Genomic DNA, 16,322 nt, shown 5'->3' with positions numbered 1-16,322 from the left:
TTTTGGCTTGGGTTACTTCTGCAGGATCTGTAAGTGCACTTTGTGTTCACTGGCAGTACAATTCTGTACCCAGTTCTGCACAATTGCCAGAACAAAGTCAAAATTATCTTCCCCTCTCTAGATTCCTTCACCAGATGTTTCCCAAGGATGTCATTCTTGGACTGGGGTGCCAGTTTTCTCCCATTGTTTTTCCTGTTTTAAAGCTCCCTACTCCTTATTATTCTATACTTTTCCTATCTCAAAAAGCAGGTATTTCAGCTTATTGCTTGGTTTATCATGTTGCATTTTCTTTGTTTCTTCTACAGAAATTGTGAAAACTAATTATGCTTCAAGAAAGGTAATTATCATTTAGCTATTATTCATCATGTAAGTGCCGAATAATCGTTTGCATTGCTTCTATTCTGTTATCCTTAATAAATACATAAACATCCAGAAAGATGAATCCACAGAACAGATCCAGTTCTGCTCATACCCAGGAATTAAAAATAATTGCTGTCTTTGGAATTTCAGAATTAAATACATCACTGAATGAAACATTCTTTTTAAAACCTCAAAGAAAAGCAAGAAATGACAGGACCTTGCAAGAAGTTTATTTTCCTTGCTCACTGAATAATAGCTGTGACAGTTATTTAACCCTCACTCAACTCTTGCTGTTGATGCTGATCATGTTTGACACCTCAAATCAGCATGCCAGTAAGAAAATAAGCTACAACTGAAAACTTCTCATTAAGTAAGATTTTGGTTTTTAGACACCTGTTATGGGAATAGCATAGCCTTGAACTGCAGTGGAAAATGAGCAAGGTAAAGAAATTGCTGAAAACCCAAATGCTGGACAGAATGGTACAGATGGCATTTTTAGGTCAAAGGCTAAATCCTCACAGAACAAAAGACAAATTTACTGCAGAGAGAACAAAAAGCATCAGCCCTAATATTGCACACACTCATTAAATGTGTCAGCTGGCTGTAGAGAGAGGTATGAAATGGGATTTAGGTACCAGCCGGTGTTCAGTGCCACTGAACAGTGCCACTGTTCCTTCAGCTCAGCCCATTTCCCTGTCTGTTCCTGAAGCTGCTGAGGGTTATGGAGACAGTGATTCCCACATCCTACTTGTACTTCTGTGACAGAATCCCCTGAGCTGGGGGGACCCCCCAGGATCAGCAGCCCAGCCCCTGTCCCTGCCCAGCCCCCCCAGCAGCCCCAGCCTGGGCACCCCTGGCAGCGCTGCCCAAAGGCTCCTGGAGCTCTGGCAGCCTCGGGGCCGTGCCCATTCCCTGGGCAGCCTGGGCAGTGCCAGCACCCTCTGGGGGCAGAGCCTTGCCCTGAGCTCCAGCCTGAGCTGCCCTGGCCCAGGCCCAGCCGTGCCCTGGCTCCTGTCCCTGGCCCAGAGCAGAGGTGGGAGCTGCCCCTCTGCTTCACCTCACCACAAAGTTGTAACTGTGATGAGTCTCCCCTCAGTCTCCTCTTCTCCAGGTTGAACAGACCAAGTAAGGTTGACTTGAGTAAGAACTACTGCCTGCTCCTCTAAATCCACCAGAGAAGCTACAGAACCTGCCAGGCCATTCCTCAGCACTGACTCAGCACCAGAAGGAAAACTTTGAGCCTGCAGTTACATTTTCCAGGGTTTGAGTGTGCAATATCCAATCATGAGAACAGAGAAAGGCAAGACCCCAGCACTTGCTATGGCCCCTGTTACTCAAAGGAGATACAGGAATCCCAGGATAGGCTTTCCATGACAGCTCTGAGCAGGCTGCAGGGACAGTGCCTGACCCACCCCACACTCACACAGAGCTCTCCTGTTCAGGATTCCAGCTGCATGTTTGAGCTCACACCCTCATTTTCCATGGATCATCATGTTGTCCTGTAGGATAACACAAACCAAAGGTGGCAAATTAACACCAAAATAAAGCAAGGTACAAGACACCCTGGGAACGGGCTTGAGGGAGAGGGGAAATGTTTTACATCATCTCCCAGAGTAAGCTGGTGGAATTCCCAGATCTCAGGACAAGGGAATTGGTAATGAGAGAGAAATAAATTCCTTCACCTCTGGGTTGAAATCCAAGTCAGGCTGGTAGTAGCCAAGACCCATTAGCTCAACATCTGCTAGTTGTTTGGCAGCCCATGTGAAGTGAGTTATATTCCTCAGCATCCACATCCCAGTCCCACTAATTGGCACCACATTGGCAATCTAAACACAGGGGTTAAGGTTTGAGCACACAGCAGGCAGCAACTCTGAGATCAGGCAGCTCCAGTTTGGAGGACACATGTGATAAATTATATACTTCTGGTATCTGGAACTCCATTTAAGTGCCCCACCATCCTGTCCTTCCCCCAGAATAAAACTGCAACTGCAGGGGAGGCAGCAGCTGTCAGCAGTCCCTGCCCAGCTCCTGCAGCACTAACACATCACCAGGCCCACTACCAGCCAAAGCAGCTTCAACAACTGCTGAAATTTTAAGCAAAATGCTGTACAGCATTAAGTATGAGCTAAAGAGTTTGGATAATAGTTACCAATATCTATAAAAACAGTATCTTTCCCTAAACTCCAGTTTTTAATACAAAAATGCAACATTCACTAAAAAGGCAGTAAGAATATCATTTTATAGATCCTAAATAACAAGGCTATTTTCTTTTTGTCTTTCCTTCTTCTGCAGCTTTCCAACAAAGAGTGCACAGGACCAAAGCTGATTTGAAAACACAACCCATTAACTTTTAGAGAATTATTCTTTTTATTGCCCCATAGTAAAATGTTTCTCTCTGAGGGCAAAAAAAAAAGTTATTAGCTCTTAATACATAGTAATAAAATAAAATTGATTTTTCACATCCTCTGAATATGGCAGCATAAAATAAGTCGAAACTATGAGGGAAGGAGACTCATGTTACCGTTTAGAAACTGTTCCTGATGTTTACACATCACTTCAGTTTAAAGAACTGCTTATGATGGGAACATGATGAAAGCTGTTGAGCATGAAGGAAGGGAGATGGAAATGAAGCCAAAAGAAACATCTTTGCCAGAACTCTACAAGAAAAGAGAATCAGAGTCAGTCAGTTTGGGAGGGACCTCTGGAGTTTTCCAATCCAGTCAGCTGCTCAAAGAATGGCCAACTTCAAAATGGGGTGAGGCTGCTCAAAGATATGATAGATGAAAGCACAACATAGTACAGTGCCCTGCAAAATCCACCTATAAAGACATTTTTCTTGCAAGCCAAATATCCTCCTCATTTACCACTGCTCTGGAAATTATTCCACTCTAAGCTGTTTTGAGAAGCAATAGGGCCAGCAGCCATGAGGAACAGGGGAACACTGCAAAGGAAACAAACCTAATCTGAGCACCCAGTAGGACCAAGGGATGGAGAACTTCAGATGCTAGAAGGACTTGAGGACAGGAGACTCTGAGAGAGCTTGGAAAGTCCAGTCCTCTCAGGATCTGTGTTTTAATTTATCTTGCTTTGGAGAGGTATGCTCAGCCTGTGGGAAAAAGGCAGCAGTGACATAAGGCCAGTGTGCACAAAAACAAACCCAACCCCCAGTCTGCATTCCACAGCCACTCAAAGGAGGTGTTTTCCTTCTTGTGCAAGGAACACTCCAACAGTTCACAGCCAGAGGGGCAATTGTCCCTCAGCTGCCTCATACAGGAACAGCCTGCTGCTTTAGCACAGCATTGCCAGCACTGCCAGCTCTGCCAGCTCTGCCTGCCCTGCCTGGCTCTACCAGCTCTGCCTGCCCTGCCTGGCTCTGCCAGCTCTGCCTGTCCCTGCCTGCCCTGCCTGGCTCTGCCAGCTCTGCCTGCCCTGCCTGCCCTGCCTGCCCTGCCTGCCCTGCCTGGCTCTGCCTGCCCTGCCAGCTCTGCCTGCCCTGCCTGCCCTGCCTGCCCTGCCTGCCTCTGCCAGCTCTGCCTGCCCTGCCTGCCCTGCCTGGCTCTGCCTGCCCTGCCTGCCTCTGCCAGCTCTGCCTGCCCTGCCTGCCCTGCCAGCTCTGCCTGCCCTGCCTGCCCTGCCTGTCCCTGCCTGCCCTGCCTGGCTCTGCCTGCCCTGCCTGGCTCTGCCTGCCCTGCCTGGCACTGCCTGTCCTGCCTGCCCTGCCTGGCACTGCCTGTCCTGCCAGCTCTGCCTGCCCTGCCTGCCCCTGCCTGCCCTGCCTGGCTCTGCCTGCCCTGCCTGCCCTGCCAGCTCTGCCTGCCCTGCCTGCCCTGCCTGCCTCTGCCAGCTCTGCCTGCCCTGCCTGCCCTGCCTGTCCCTGCCTGCCCTGCCAGCTCTGCCAGCTCTGCCTGCCCTGCCTGGCTCTGCCAGCTCTGCCTGCCCTGCCTGGCTCTGCCAGCTCTGCCTGCCCTGCCTGGCTCTGCCTGCCCTGCCTGCCCTGCCTGGCTCTGCCTGCCCTGCCTGCCCTGCCTGCCCTGCCTGGCTCTGCCTGCCCTGCCTGCCCTGCCTGTCCTGCCTGCCCTGCCTGCCCCTGCCTGCCCTGCCTGTCCCTGCCTGCCCTGCCTGCTCTGCCTGGCTCTGCCTGCCCTGCCTGCCCTGCCTGCCCTGCCTGGCTCTGCCTGCTCTGCCTGCCCTGCCTGCCCTGCCTGCCCTGCCTGGCTCTGCCTGCCCTGCCTGCCCTGCCTGTCCCTGCCTGGCTCTGCCTGCCCTGCCTGCCCTGCCTGCCCTGCCTGGCTCTGCCTGGCTCTGCCTGCCCTGCCTGGCTCTGCCTGCCCTGCCTGTCCCTGCCTGCCCTGCCAGCTTTGCCTGCCCTGCCTGCCTGGCCACTGACATGACTCCTACCAAAAGGTGCTGCCAGTTCTGAGGGTCTGCACAAGCTCTTGAGGATTCTGTCTTCTTTGCTCTCCCTCTGCTCTGCCCTCATGAGACCCCACCTGCAGTGCTGTGCCCAGCTTTGGAGACCTCAGCACTGAAAAGACCTGGAAATGCTGGAGAGAGTTCAGAAGAGGCCATGGAGATGCTCCAAGGGCTGCAGCCCCTCTGCTCTGGAGCCAGGCTGGGAGAGCTGGGGGTGCCCACCTGGAGAGGAGAAGGCTCCTTGGACACCTTAGAGCCCCTTCCAGAGCCTAAAGAGAGCTTGTAAAAAGAATGGAGACAGATTTTTTCATACAGGCAGGTAGTGACAGGACACAGGGAATGGCTCCCACTGCCAGAGGGTGGGATTAAATTGGAGATTAGGAAGAAATTCTTCCCTGTGAGGTGGACAGGCCCTGGCACAGGGTGCCCAGAGCAGCTGTGGCTGCCCCTGGATCCCTGGCAGTGCCCAAGGCCAGGATGGACAGGGCTGGGAGCTCCTGGGACAGTGGGAGGTGTCCCTGCCATGGCAGGGGTGGCACTGGATGGGCTTTAAGGTGCCTTCCAACCTAAACCAGTGTGAAATTCTGTGATTCAAGATGAACCAAGGGATCTGTCTGACAGAGCAGGACCCCAGAGCTCCAATATCCCTGCCAGGCTATCCCTGCATCTGCTTCTGGCAGCAAGGACACAACCTTCTTTCCTCCTTCACTATTTAAAGCTTAAGGGTGGATCTTTTTTTACTCTCTTCTATACTTCTGAGGAGTAGAATAGGCTTATACCACATTTTTAAAATGCCAGACCAATTCATTCTGTTTTAAGACATGTTATTAGCAGCTTCTTTTAAAATGACACCAACTACAAATGATTCTATTGACACTTGAGGCAGGAGCTGCTGTGCTGACATCTGCAAGAGAATTAAAGGGGACTGTGATGACTGCCAGGAGTGTCCAGCACTAGCTGGAAGAAACCAGACTGACAACAGAAACATCAGCACCAGAACTGCTCTGCCTTTGGCCACATTTGGGTCCCAGGCTGCCAGTTCAGGAGGTGCTGAGGTGCTTCAGCACTAATTCCTGATGCTGCAGGACTGTGGGGTGACAGGGCCAAGCAAAGGTTATCATCATGTGATGGAGTGAGCTGCTTCACTGAGCAGCTCTCATGTGCACTTCTGAACCCTCATGCAAATATTGAGCAAGCATTTATAGTTAAAATAAAGTTTTCTCACAAAACCAAGTATAGGAATAACACCAAACTCATGAGTTTCCTGAGAGTAATTCCTCTCCATTTAGAAAACAGGAGGGGTCCAAGAAAGAACTTCTTTACAGGGGAAGAAGACAGGAAGGAAGGAAATGTGAATTACATACACCTCTAGATAAAGTCCCCTTTAAAAAAAAGGGAAGGAAATTAGAGTTAACGAAAAAGAGCATGTTTAGCATCACTGCACAAGCTGGAGAAAAAACCTCGGAAATCCTGGCCAAAGATAATGCTGCCTCCTGCTGTCCCTGCCAGGCTTGCCCCAGGCACAGGGGAAAGGGCCATTTTCACCCTCTTACCACTCTGAAGCTATAAATTACAGTCACCATTTGATGATCACCTCTCCCTGTGTCATCCTAGGTTTCTTTGTAATAAGGCTGTTAAAAAACATGTGTTTTCACTTTTTTATTATTATTAAAAAAGGATAACTCCTAACTGAGCAAAGGCTCTGTTGATACAACAACATGTGGATTAAATCTGAAAGGAGAAGAAAGCTGTTCTAATAAACTGACAATCCTGCTCAGAGGCCTTATATCCAGATTAGTGTAATAAATCATGAGGAGAGATTTCTCTTTGGCTGAAATAACCATTTATTTAGGCATGGAACAAGAGTATTTTAAAATTGCTCTGGACATGGTACACAAAAGACTTTCTCCATTTTTGTTCTTTTTTGTTTCATCATTTTCTGTTGAGTTTTAAGCATAAACCCAAAGTTTTGCATCTGCATTAGTTAAAATTGCTTACTTTTTGGTGCTTAAACCTCTGACAAGTCAGCCAGACAGCACCATTGGGCTCCTACAGAAACAAGAGAAGAAAAAAGAAAGGAAAAAATGGTTCCTGCTCCATTACATCATTACATTAGACAGAAAATTGCCCAAAATTTAAGCTTCCCTATTATGCTTCTCTCATGTGCTTTAACAGTTGTATTTGTTCCTTTAACCTCTATCAGCAGGGGCTTTTTCACTCTTTTTAAAGCAGGAGACACTCTGCACTATTGCTGCCTTTCCCTGCCACACACAAACTGTCCCACAGTGGCTTCTGAGCCCAGCTCAAGAACCTGCTCAGTCAGAGCATCACTGAGGGGCAGTGAACAGCAGGGAGGGGCTCAGCCCCACCACCAGCCCCAAAATAGTGCCCAGAATCAGGGTTTGGCAGAACCTGAGTACAACACTGAACTGCAACTATAGATGGGTCTAACTACTGCATAATAAAAATCTAATTTGTACCTGGAGCTGATTTCCAAGGTAAAGCATCTAACAATTCCCCTTAAGACACTGTGCTGTGGGGATGGCATTGGCCAGCTCAGGCAAACATGTCCCCACAGAGCACAGCTGTCTTCAAACAGTGACAAAAAACAAAACACCATCACCATAAAACAAAACTTTCAGTTCCACGGAACTGTTCTGTGAGGAGGTATTACTCAAATCTGGCAGAAAGTGTTTCCTACAAGGTAGAGCTCCTCTTCAGGCATGTTCTGAAATGTCCCTGGCTCCTGGATTACCATAACTTCTTGGAATATCCAAACTGTGGTAAAACACGAGAGGGATCTGGATATGGGATGGAGGATAACACTGAAGGGGTGAAGATTTTAGCTGAAGCCTCAGCCATTCAGTGTCAGTCCTGAAGTCACTTACAGAAATCACAAGAGTACAAGAAACACTCTTCAAAGCCATTAAAAACCACAATCCCCAGTCTCACAGGCAAGATGCTTTAAGCCCAGCAACTGTTTTTATCTCTGCCAGAGGAGTCCCTGTGTATTCCATTCCACCTTGAAATCCATCTGCCAGCCAGACAAATAAAAGGTTCCTCAGGAATTCCAGCAGTCACTGGGAGGCCATCCCAGCCTGCCTGTCTGCTGCTGCATTCCCAATTCCCTGAAAGGATCCAGGGGGCACATACCAGTCTGGATCAGCTCTGGGCTGCTCTGTGCCCTCTGTCCCCTGCCCACTCCCTTTGCCCAGAGCAGCTGTGCCACCCTCCAGGAGAGCAGTGGGAGCTGGCAAGTGCAGAGTGCTGGGAAGTGCAGAGTGCCTGCCTTGTCCCAGGGCTGCTCTGCAGGATGCCCAGCCCAGCCCTGCCTGCAGGGGCTGTCACCCTGTGCCATCAGCTGCCTCACAGGCTCAGCATCTCCCCAGCTCTGCTTCCCACACACCTGCAGCCACACACGGGGCTCAGGCAGCTCCTGCTGCCTCCTCCTCTGCTCTCCCACAGAGGGATGCTGGAGAATCCCTGAGCAGGCAGCCCCTCTTTGCCAAAAAGCTTCCAAGGGGATGGAAAGTTCTGAGGGGACAGAAAGGGAAAGTGCAAGAGAAGATTAAAAACTAGGAGAGGAAAAAGTAGGCCTGACCAGGACTTTTTCTTATTATTCTGCCTTGATTGTGAAGAATGAAGTCACAGGGCCAAGAGAGTCCAGAGAAGCCTGGCACAGTGATTCGGGAGTCCAAGGCAAGTGCTATCTCCTGGCTGAGCACAGAACCTGCTCTGATACACACTCCTGTGCTCAGTGTTCACTGTCCCTGCCCTATGGACAGCAAAGCCACCCCCTGGAGTACAGGCAGGGCACACATGGCACTCTGGACAGAGCTGCTCAGTCAGCTGGCTCTGTGCACAGCTGTCCCTGCCCTGTCACCTGTCACACCACCCCATCCTCCCCTCCCATCCCAGAGAGGACAGGGACACCCCAGAGCAGTGACAGAACCCAGCCCCCACCTGCAGCTCCCACAGCACCGGGAACCCAGAGGCTGAGTGGAGCCAGAGCTCAGGGCTGAGTAGAGCCAGAGCTCAGAGCTGAGTGGAGCCAGAGCTCAGGGCTGAGAGGAGCCAGGGCCCAGAGCTGAGTGGAGCCAGAGCTCAGGGCTGAGTGGAGCCAGAGCTCAGGGCTGAGTGGAGCCAGGGCCCAGAGCTGAGTGGAGCCAGAGCTCAGGGCTGAGAGGAGCCAGAGCTCAGGGCTGAGAGGAGCCAGGGCACAGAGGCTGAGAGGAGCCAGGGACCAGAGGCTGAGAGGAGCCAGGGCCCAGAGCTGAGTGGAGCCAGGGCCCAGAGGCTGAGAGGAGCCAGGGCCCAGAGCTGAGTGGAGCCAGGGCCCAGAGGCTGAGAGGAGCCAGGGCCCAGAGCTGAGTGGAGCCAGGGCCCAGAGCTGAGTGGAGCCAGAGCTCAGGGCTGAGTGGAGCAGATCTGAGTGGAGCCAGAGCTCAGGGCTGAGAGGAGCCAGGGCCCAGAGGCTGAGAGGAGCCAGGGCCCAGAGCTGAGTGGAGCCAGAGCTCAGGGCTGAGTGGAGCCAGAGCTCAGAGCTGAGAGGAGCCAGGGCCCAGGGCTGAGAGGAGCCAGAGCTCAGGGCTGAGTGGAGCAGATCTGAGTGGAGCCAGAGCTCAGGGCTGAGAGGAGCCAGAGCTCAGAGCTGAGAGGAGCCAGAGCTCAGGGCTCAGTGGATCCCCAGCTCAGAGGTGAGTTTTTCCCCAGCTCAGGGCTCAGTGGAGCCCCAGCTCAGGGCTGAGCTCTGTGCCCTGCAGGGACGGCTCCAGCCCAGGAAACACCTCCTGGCTCCTGCCAAGCTGCCCCAGGCTGGGGATGAGTCAGTGCTAATTGCTCAGAATTAGCAATTCTGGGTTCCACCGGTTTGGTTTGGTTTTGTAAAAGCAAAACAAGGTATGTTTGGACAAAGGTGAGATTTTGTTTGTTTACAGACAATCTGACTCCTGCATATAAATATGCCGTTCCTTGGACAAAAAACTAAAAACATCAGGAAATCAAAAGTAATGCAAATGATCTGGCTCTATAATCTTGCCAGAACAGAAGCACCACAAAAGCAGTTGAATAATAATCATGGTCTTAAATTTGACTTCTCTGATTCCTGTTTTGTTCAATATTTTAATTATATTTGCAAAAAATTCTAAACCATCTCAGATTTTGAAGCACATTTTTATATATTGATTAATTCACCCAAGGTAAAAATCATAATCCTCTTTTTGACACAAAGAAAGTGAAAGAAGACACAACAAACTGTCAAAGACACAGAACTGGAGGAAGGGCTGGTACTAAAACCCAAGAGTTTCTGGAGCACCTTATATTTTTATCAAGGATTTACTTTTTTAAAGACAATAGCAACCAAAAACCAATATCCAAAATGGTTACAGGTTTAGGATCAGGGCATTTTATGGGGTAAAGGCCACGAGAAAAGCAAGTTCATTAATTCACATTCGCAGTGAATTCTCAAATAAGCTGTTGCTATATTCCATACAGAGCACAAGCATGAACTGAGCTCACAGCACAGGCACTGCAGCCTTGGATCACGGGTACCCAGGGAAATCCAGCTCCACATTCCCACTTTCTGCAGCAGGATTTCTCTGGAGAGCTGCAGGGGAGTGAGGCTGCTCAGCTCCCTGGGTGATTCCAGAGTGCCCTCTAACGAGGCTGCAGCTGCATTTCACACACACAGGAACACAGGAAAACCCCAAATAAGCCTTGTCTCCACTTGAAAACGGGACAGCAGATGACAGACACTAACTGGTGACTGCTCCTGCACAGATATTTTATACTGCCTTGTTGGTAAATACCTCAGTAGGCAGCAGGACTATAGAGAAAGATGGGAAAATTCACAGTTCTCCCATTCCAAGAGAAGAAAGGATACTGAGTAAGATGAAAGTTAACCCAGTACAACTTTTTAAGATAAACTGAGTTTTACACAATTTGTAAGGAATTGCTGGGTAACTTTTCAGCACATGATGCAGTTAAATCAAACTTTACAAAAATCAGTGAATATAATCAATGAAGTTCACAAATCAAAATGGAATCTCCTTGAATATATTCCTTAACACACTGGTGTACCATAAAATACTGACTATTTGGTCTGCACCCAAGAGTGGTCACACAGACTGCAGTGGTGGAACAGGACTGGCTACAATTTCATACAGCAGACACATGGTTTATTGCCCAGTTCCCTTTCACCCACCTACATAAACTAATAAAGCATCCTGCAAACCAGAAAAGTTCTTCTTGAGAAACAAATGCCACACTGGTCCTCAGAACAGAAATTCACTGGAATAATCTCAGAACAGGGCTGTTCCTTGCCCTTGAAGCTGTGCCTGCAGCTATGCAAGGAGAGCACAGCTGCTCAGGGTGGGCCCAGCAGAGTCACAGCAGCTCGTGTGCAGCTCCTGTCCCCTCCCTCCCCCTGCCCTGCACCAAGGCACCCCACTCAGGTGGGATCCATTCAGCACCCCACCTGGGAGCAGAGGGTGCAAATGATTCTTTTCCAAGCTCCTACAAGACAGAACAGAAAGGGGCAGAAGTTCCTGAAGCTGCACTGCCCCCATCCTGCCAGATGTGAGTCAGAAGCTTCTGAACAGATCTGGCAAACTCACCCCGAGGGAGGCCGGTGGAGGTGTCACTGCTGGGCGATGTCTGGGGACCCTGCTGCCACCAGGAGCTGTGAGGAAGCAAACAGAGCTGTGAGCACCTGGACACCTGGCAACCAACACCTCAGCCCAGAGCCAGCAGGCACCTGGCTAATGCAGGCTGGGAGACAGAGCTGGTGCGCTGCACATTCTGCCTTGAACCCCTCTCACATACTTGATAACTTCTTCACTTCTTGCTAAGCATTTTTACTGTAATGTTAAGATCATGAGGTGCAATGAGGGGAGACCTCAGAGGAATCTGCAGCTCCTCCCAGGGGGGCAGAGCAGGGACAGCTCCCATCTCTGCTCTGGGCCAGGGACAGGAGCCAGGGCACGGCTGGGGCTGGGCCAGGGCAGCTCAGGCTGGAGCTCAGGGCAAGGCTCTGCCCCCAGAGGGTGCTGGCACTGCCCAGGCTGCCCAGGGAATGGGCACGGCCCCGAGGCTGCCAGAGCTCCAGGAGCCTTTGGGCAGCGCTGCCGGGGGTGCCCAGGCTGGGGTCTGAGCAGGGACAGGGGCTGGGCTGGGGGATCCCGGTGGGTCCCTTCCAGCTCAGGACATTCTGTGATTCCATTTGGGTCACCAAAGACTAAGAACACCTTACCAATGTGATGAAGCATGCAGGGAACCAGCACCCTGACCCACATGGGTTATCCACTTAAACAAGCACAGCACCTCCAGCAAAGCTCCACTCCATGGCTGCAATGGCCCAGGGGCCACCAATGCTCACAAACAGCCCTGGAGGACACCCTCAGCTGCACAGGTAACAAAAACCTGCCCTGCTCCAGCTGAAACTGGAGCTTGAGCCTGTACAGCCCAACTGCACTGCCCTCCTCAAAGAGCCAAGCTCATTTCCTTTCAGTTTCTAACACTGGGAGATTCAAGTCCCCCAGGAATATTTTCCAAAAGTGTACAGGCAATTGTATAACCCAAGGAACCCATGTGGAGCAGTTTGATAGAGCTTCCCCAGCAGTGCCGAGTCCCTCCTGTGTTCAAACACTCCTCACAGCCGACTCCCTTCCTGACCAAAAGCTTATTCCTTGAGGACATTCAGGCAGAGTTTGGCATCACAAAGATCAGCAGTGGGCAGACAGTGTCCTGGCTGTTTTGAAAAAGAGACTTTTCTTTCATGAACATGTAACCCAAACAAGGCTCAGTGAATTGGTGTAAAATCAAAAATGATTAGACAGTCTCTTTTGAACCAGACCTGCATCCTATTCAGTAGACAATAAAAAGTGTAAAAAAATGCAAGAGCGAATTAATACCTGAAATGAGTAAGTGAACCACAGCTGTGTGCAGAGCTGTAAGGGTAACCCCTTGTTAGGCACTCTGCTTTTGAAGGCAAGATGAGCAACAACCAAGAATAAAACACATTGTGCAGGTATCACAAACCATGGAATAAGCAAAAAAAAGTCTTACATTAATCAAAAGAGTCTACAATGACAGCGGCCACACATTTAGACTTAACATGAAATGTGACCATACCCTTGGCAGAGCTGGAGATGTAACAAAGAGGAAATTATTTAAAGGCGTTAAATCCATGTAGAGCTGGAGTGTCTCCTGCCCTGGCTCAGTAATGTGGGACAAGGACACAGCAATGCACAGGAGCCAGAGCTCACCTGTGCAGACACACCTGCAGCTCTGCTCTCCCAAACAGACCCAGAGATGCACTGAAGCACTGGGCAGAGAATTTGGCTGCTATATTATGCCAAGAAAAAGAGTCTTTGATGCATTTTTTATATCAGTTGCTAGCACAACAAGCAGGGGCAGGTATGGCCTGCAGGAACAGCAGCCCCAGAGCAGGACACCAACAGGAACCACTCCTGATATGTCAGCTTCAAATTGTTTTCTGGCCTGTTACTGTTCAGATGTTTAGACAACAGAAATTTGACTTTTTCTTCCTTTGCTTAATTCTTCCATTCTTCTTATTTATATCTCCTTTTTTTTCATTAGCAAATTCCTTCTTCACATTCACAGTGTGGCAAGTACAAGGAATACACAACCTTGCCCATGGGATAGGGTCAGGGAAGGCACAGAACCCTCATGTGTTACAGGTGATCAGACAGAAGCTGGAGAGTTTTTACCTGCTCCTGGTCTGACCAGGTTCCAAAACACTTCATCTTTCTTTACCTGCATTTCCACCTATTCCTTGCAGAAGAAACTGCAAGGAGGACTGTTCTATAAGAATTAGCAACACAGGGATTTTTTTCCTTCTGTAGAAATGTCTTTGACAGAAGCAATTGCCTCAACCCTCCACAGGTCTGTTCAGAGCCAGAGCTGAGCCAGTGCAAAGCTGAGCCTGAGGAGGCTGCTAATGGCACAGGCAGGGCTCACTGCCTGAATCTCACCTGCAGCCACAAAGCAGGACCTGCCCCAGGTCCCCAGCAGGGAGCTCAGTCAGCACAGGGGGGAAGGACAGGCTGCTCCTGAGCTCACACCTGGACAAGGCTCTCACCTGGGGGGAAAGGACAGGCTGCTCCTGAGCTCACACCTGGACAAGGCTCTCACCTGGGGGGAAAGGACAGGCTGCTCCTGAGCTCACACCTGGGCAAGGCTCTCACCTGGGGGGAAAGGACAGGCTGCTCCTGACCTCACACACCTGGGCAAGGCTCTCACCTGCCAGGCCCAGGTTAATGCCACTGGCTCACATTGCAACACCCAACTTCCACATATATTCCAAAAGAGGCAGAGACTGTTATCCTCTGGGAAAACAGCTTTCCACACTTCCAATATCCCACATATACACACCCCCTTCCTTTGTTTTTCTGTAAGATTTTTTCGGATCTTTATTGTGGAGTGTTTTGTGGACAGTTGGTTAGCTGAGAAAGGTCACGTTGACATAATGCTGCTGGTTAAGCTTGAAGGGGACAAGTATAGAAGTTAGTAGTCAGTGTTTAATAACAGGCAAGGACATTGTGCCCCTGGTGGAACAGTAGGATAGGGGAGAGTATCTTTGGTAGAAATACGAAGAAAAGTTTTAGTAAAATATTTATAAGAATGCAGAAGTAGGCGTAGTTGCTTGATAAGTAACTAACTAATAGTGAGCTTGCTTTTGCAATATGTATGAGATTCATTAACAGTGATATAAAGATGTGTACTTATCAATAAAGTTTAAAATTTGCTAATCACTCATATTGCGTGCTGCATGTCTCCCGCCAGTCCCAACACTTTATCACTGACATCTGCCATAGTTCCTCCAACACTGTATCACTTTATTACACATTCATTCAGATGAGAGATGAGCATGTGAATCTGCAGAATGTTCAGCCCTTGGCACATGTCCTGTTTCTGTTCCTCAGCTCCTGTGTGACCAGCCCTCCCTCCAGTGCCCCTCGTTACCAAGGGAGCTGCTTGAGGAGGCTGCCAGAGCACCTCAGAGAGCTACAGAAAATATGTTTTTATTTAAAGATATATTACACAGACTCAGCAATTAGCTTTTGAACTAAATTACTCAAACTTGGTTCAGAAGAGCACTCTTAATTTCAATAAAGTGTCTTTGTCATTAGCCCAGAGGTGCCCTATGTCATTCCCTCTCCTACGAGGTTACATCCCTGCACACATCAGCAAGTTATTTAATGCTTGTTTGGGTAAATTATTCATTCACAGGAGCAGCTGCTTTGGTTGTGTGAGTATAACTGAGCCTCTGTGAACTGGCATCCACCTCTGTGTAAGGATCCCTCTGCACCACTTCAGAGCTGGGAACTCCAGCACAGGGAGCTCTCCCTTCTGCCTCTGGAGAACCCCACAAGCTGCACTGGCTCCAGCTGTGCCAGTTGCTGTTTGCAGTGGAAAAGAGCAATTTCAAGTGTTCAGTTTAGTCCTTCTATGCAGCCCACACTGGCCTGAGGGGCTCTGTGTGAGCAGCACCACCAGAGGAGTGTTCTCAGTGCTGAACTGCAACCTGCAGCTGAGTGCCAGCACTCCCACAGGCAGCACTGCTGCTGCAGGAACTCCACACAGAACCAGAGCTTCTGTGATGGAGCATTTACATTCCAGAAGATGCATTTTGCTGGTTTTGCTCCAGATGTTAAAATTTGATTGTTTCTGCCCTACTGCATGCCCAAGAGACTGCCCGGGAGTCTGCTCTGAGCCCACCTCCAGCCCTGAAACCCTTCAGCTGAGGAGCTCCCAGCACTGCCAGGCCTTCCCCTCTGCCCCAGCTCCTCCTGTAATTACCCTGCACCACCGCTGGGAACCCGGGGCACGTTCAAGAGAATTTGTGTCGCTGTGCCTCAGTCAGCAGATCCCACTGAGGGCTTTGGGAAGGCTGACAGGATCCAGCTGCGGGAGAACTTCCCACAGGCACGGATTTCCAGAGTGCCTGAGTCACTCCTCAGCTCTCCTCTCCTGAATGTGCCTGAATAAACTGAGCTTATTCAGGGCTTGTTTTCCAGAACCAGAGCATTTCTGTGGCCTGCCCTGAACTCCCCAGGATTTTTCCATCTTACTGGAGAGCTCCTGGAACCAGAGGTGCCCTGGCAGCCCATTCTAACCACGGGCACACACATGGTCACTGCAGCTTGATTTTCTTTAGAAAAACTGCAAACCACACAAGCAATCAACTGCTCCCCCAGCAGCGCAGTTCAGACGGTGCCACCGATGCAGCTGTGTCCTGCCCATCCCCTGCACCCCCAGCAGTGCCTGTGGTGGAAGCTGTCCTGGTATCAAATCCTCCTGCCACGTGGAACCACTCACCCAGGCAGGCAGGCCAGCAGCACCTTGTCCCTGCCATGTCCGGTCTGTGTCAGCAGGGACCCCGAGCAGCACAGGGGGCACAGCTGCTTTGGGCTCAGCCAGGGACTGAACAAGGTGTGGGGAGCAGCTGGTTCCCACCCCTCCATTTCACAGCTGAGGCACAGCTTGTCCTGAGGCCATTCTTACATTTTGTATGGCAACCCCAGCTG

General features: G+C 50.2%; 1 protein-coding gene across 4 annotated transcripts in view; it reads right to left on the bottom strand.

Moving 5' to 3' along the window:
• Positions 1-16,322, bottom strand: part of EXD3 (exonuclease 3'-5' domain containing 3) — a 263,639-nt gene that overhangs the window by 237,714 nt on the left and 9,603 nt on the right. For all 4 annotated transcript variants that reach the window (XR_008483587.1, XM_054283983.1, XM_054283982.1 and 1 more), the window contains exon 2: positions 11,388-11,452. The gene's annotated coding sequence lies outside the window, so the exon portion shown is untranslated. The remainder of the gene's footprint in view (positions 1-11,387; positions 11,453-16,322) is intronic.

Source organism: Melozone crissalis, unplaced genomic scaffold, assembly GCF_028551555.1.
Source record: "Melozone crissalis strain CALT ecotype California unplaced genomic scaffold, PUWL_Pcris_2 ptg000041l_1, whole genome shotgun sequence".
Classification (NCBI taxonomy): domain Eukaryota; kingdom Metazoa; phylum Chordata; class Aves; order Passeriformes; family Passerellidae; genus Melozone; species Melozone crissalis.
The sequence above is the reverse complement of the archived record's forward strand: the minus strand, read 5'-3'. Positions and strand labels throughout refer to the sequence as shown.